We start from the raw sequence: 4529 nt of genomic DNA on the forward strand, positions 1-4529 counted from the left end.
AATATTACAGGCCATCAAATTCTGAAATATTAATTTAATTACCCACCAGTGATGTTCTCTGCCTCTGATATGAATTGATGCCAGTTCTTCCAATTACATATCTAGCAACACTAGTCATATTGTAGCTTCCTTGTATGGGTGAAATCACACACTGCATATTGTACAGTCCACTGTTATTTCCTTTATAAGTGCCTCCCTCACCCTAACAGTCATGATTATATTGCTTCAAAAGGACAGTTTGTCCACATAGGAATCTTTATTTGGCTTTCAGGCAAAAATGGTGAAAATATTTACAGCAATTATATCTTTTGATTCTAATGCACAGTTTCCATGCATGAAACATAAAGCTAAATGAGTATTGTGGCTATTTTTCCTCACACCAAAGTTAGCTGTTTATTCAAAAGCATGTCCTTCATTACAAGTAGTTTATCAGTTTATTGATTTTTTTTCTCATTTAATAGGTTTAAGAGATTGCCTCCAGAAGCAATACCACAGGAATCATTATCAATGTTTGTTGTCGCTCCATAAAATGCACATTGCACCATTTGCCTCAAATAGAAAGAAGGGAGACTGACAGAGCCAGTTTGCTGTTGGGTGCAATCAGGTATCATCCACCATCAACAGCTTCTGCAACATATTGCTGGAGAAAAAAAGACTATATTAGAATATTGTGTGGTCTTCAATGAATAATTAATTAATTGTGTGTGTGTGTGTGTGTGTGTGTGAGAGAGAGAGAGAGAGAGAGAGAGAGAGAGAGAGAGAGAAGAGAAAGAGAGAGAGAGAGAGAGAGAGAGCGAGAGAGAGAGAGAGAGAGAGAGAGAGAGCTAAGGGGGGGGGGGTAGAAAGAGACAGTTTTTGTTTACTGGATAAAAACTGGATTGGTTGTTGGAATGCAGTGGTACTTTATTCTAGATGACTATCCTCCTTACAATAGAAGCACTAGACCTGGCTTTTAGCAGAAATGGCTGTCTAATCCCAAAGAGTGCATGAGGAGGCTGGAAAGCTAATGGCCAGGGGATGAGTGAGGGTAATAACCACACATTCAAAAGAATAATCTGAAAATTACAAATCTTTTCGGCAGCAATAATAGAGGTTGGATTAAATAATGCAAGAGAAAAGGGGACCAATCCTTTTTAAATTTGACACATAAGCCAAACACACTGCATAGTTATAAGACTAAAGTAGTGGAATACTTAAAATCTAAAATTTAACTATTCATTGATTTACTGAAATGTATTTACAGTGTGTGTACTATATGTATCAATCACTCACTAATGAGTGGTATTGGAGCATAATGTTTTGGAAAATTTGCTTTTATGTGAATTGTTTCTGCAAATATCCAGCTGGACATAAGAGAGTCTGTGAAATGCATGATTGCAATAAAAATAATAATCTCTTTGGGTGTAATATATAAGGAGGTCTAAATCAAAGGCCACAGGCATGTTTTAATTTGACATGTTTTTGTTCGATGTGTCACCTCCTAAGCTTAATGTCAGCTGATAAAATGAGAGCCTACCTGAATACACTCAAGGCCAGTTTTGTGAAAGACTAATTGAATTTAATGTTTAGGCCACTGATGCAATTATAAATGAGCCTGAATATTTCCATAAAATATTATATCTCCATTTCTAAGCCACTCCATTTCTGAGCAGCCTGAAACATTTTGCCTAGACACTGTGAGTATATAATCATGCCTGCTTTTGCAATTATTATTATTATTATTATTATTATTATTATTATTATTATTATTATTAGTAGTAGTAGTAGTAGTAGTAGTATTGTAACATAACATTTACTTCTGTAGAGGAGAAGAAGAAGAAGAAGAAGAATATTATTGCACTCAGTGGATGTTGCGATGCAGATTTTATCCCTCCTTCCTCCATCTCCTCTGGGGTCTACGGGGGTTAACACTCTGAAGGCTGCAGCACGTTGCCTCTGTCTTTGATTAACTGTATCTGGAGGATAGGACTTAGGAAGTTCAGCTAGGATCATAAACGTCAGGCTTTCAACAGCACAGCATCAGTTTGTGAAGATCACCTCTTTCTGTTAGGTGCGTCAAAGGCTTAAGGATTGCTGACTTTACAGATGCAGGCACTCTGGGAGGAATTTTATGGAGTGAAATTTATAAATAATCCAATTATTTTACTCTTTGTGTTTTAAAAATGAAACTACAATTGTTAAATTGTTTTTGTTTTAATCAATTCTGTTGGAAAGAGTGCTCTCAACAGTCATTTATGGTAAATGTTTGGCTTATATAGCACCTTTATCCAAAGCGCTGCACAATTGAAGCTTCTCATTCACCCATTCATACACACAATTATACACCAACAGCGATTGGCTGCTATGCAAGGCACCAACCAGCTCGTCAGGAGCATTTGGGGGTTGGGTGTCTTGCTCAGGAACACTTCGACACACCCAAGGCGTGATCGAACCGGCAACCCTCCGACTGCCAGATGACTGCTCTTATCGCTTTTGATAGCACTATAAAATGCAATACAGGTAATTCAATACACTTACCAGAATGAATGCAAATGGGTTGTTTAACCCCTTAAATATCACCCTTTTCTTAACACAAGCTTGAAAATGACATGCCCAAAACAAAATGCCTACTTTTCCTTAACCCTTTTGACTACAGGTATAATCCTGGTGTCTTCCAAGAATTACTCTAAGTATTGCTAAATCAAAGTTACCGAAGCTCAAATATAGTGCAAGTGGAAGATTATTTTCTGTTTGGGTACAGATTATTATGGCTGTGCCTGGCACACTTAGAAACGCAATGGAGCCACAGCCAAAACACTGGACAAATCCCCTTTACAATCTGATAACAGTATCACCAAAAAGAGCATTACATTACATTACATGCATTTAGCAGACACTCTCATCCAGAACAATGAAGTGCAAATAAAACGCAGGGACAAGTACTTTGAAGACCCTACAGGAAAGTACAGTTCCGAGTCCTAGCATGATAACATAGATTACTTTGACTTTAACCCTTGAAGAGTACATCAACTTACCAACTAGCATACCACAGTTGGCAGCTAGAACCCCCAGAGTACCACAATAACTATACATAAGTGCTATCATAATCTATGGCATACCCAAGGCTAATTCTAGTGAGGTAGGGAGGGAAAGGTGCAGCCTGAAGAGATGAGTATTCAGTCTGCACCTGAAAATGGTCAAAGACATCCACAGGAAGGTCATTCCACCACCGTGGGGCCAGAACAGACACCAGTCATGACCGAGAAGTACAGGTGCGATAAGCGGGAGGTGCCAGGCGTCCCAAAGTAGCAGAACAGAGGTAAATTCCCTCTATTGTGGAGCCAACCGGGTTTTCACCGTTCCCCAAAGGAAGTCCTCTTTTTAGACGTAGTCATCAGAAATTTGTTGTAAAATGTCAACCTTTTGGCCATAAAATCTCAAGAAGAGTTTTTGCCGAAGCATCGCAGTCTCAGTGTGCTAACTGAAAATGCTACAGTTTCATTACGCAGGCAGAAAAAAACCGCTGTGTTGTTTTATGAAAGCCTAAAACTATACACCGTTGGAAACATAATGTCATTAGCTAAAATGACCATGAGTTTTAACGCTTTCAAACGGTACATCATGTTACCATATGATTGAAAATCGTGCTCTTAAAAACGTAATTAATGCAAAACAAGAGACTTAAGGGGTTAAGGTAAGCCCATTTTCCGTATATTAATCAGAGGGGAAATCTCCCAGCCTTTCTTTGATCTATGGACTTTTGGCCATTCTTTTTCACTCAAAATGCATCCCTTTATGCAGAAGCTTAGCCCTAAGGTTAATTTAGTTCACATTCCTGGCTCACTTTGTGGTCATTCTAATGTGAGGGCAAGTGGAGCTTGTGTTTGCTTAAACTTATTATGCATATTAAAACTTGAATTAGCTTTTTAGAAACAGGTTGTGATTACCTTGGCATATTGCCATATTGCACATTACCACATGCACCTGAGCAATTCAAATGGCTTTTGCAGGCATCTGTGAGTAGCAGTTCTATAATTCCAGCAGGATTCCCATTTAGTGTTTAGTGCTTCCAGGGAACATGAGGAACAGTATTGTGAAAGGACATTTTCCATTCAATAAGACAGCATGCCAACAGAAAACAGCTGTTTGTTGTTGCCTAAAGCTGCAGTTTCAGACTGCAAGAAATAAAAAGATTTAGTGACAAAAGACATGAGTGCCTCACACTTAGATTCACACTGAGCAGAAGCAGTGGATGAACAGCTTACTACACTGTGATGAGAGTGTAGGGCAGTGTGATTGATCCAGCCACAGACATCTCCAGCCTGCTTGCAGATTTTCACTTTTGTCTGGCCTGTGTGCTTGTGCCGCTTTTGAAAAGCATCTTCCAGACCTGAGGCCAGCAGATTTCGTGTTCTCAGCATGTTCATACAAAATGTAATCATATACATTTGCCAGAGTGTGATTTTCTGTCACAATTTTTTATTTTCTTTGCGGTCACCAGGGAAGTAAAATCCATTGTATTGTGGTAACCATATGATACTGTCTTCATA

This window comes from Conger conger, chromosome 4 (assembly GCF_963514075.1).
Source record: "Conger conger chromosome 4, fConCon1.1, whole genome shotgun sequence".
NCBI classification, from domain to species: domain Eukaryota; kingdom Metazoa; phylum Chordata; class Actinopteri; order Anguilliformes; family Congridae; genus Conger; species Conger conger.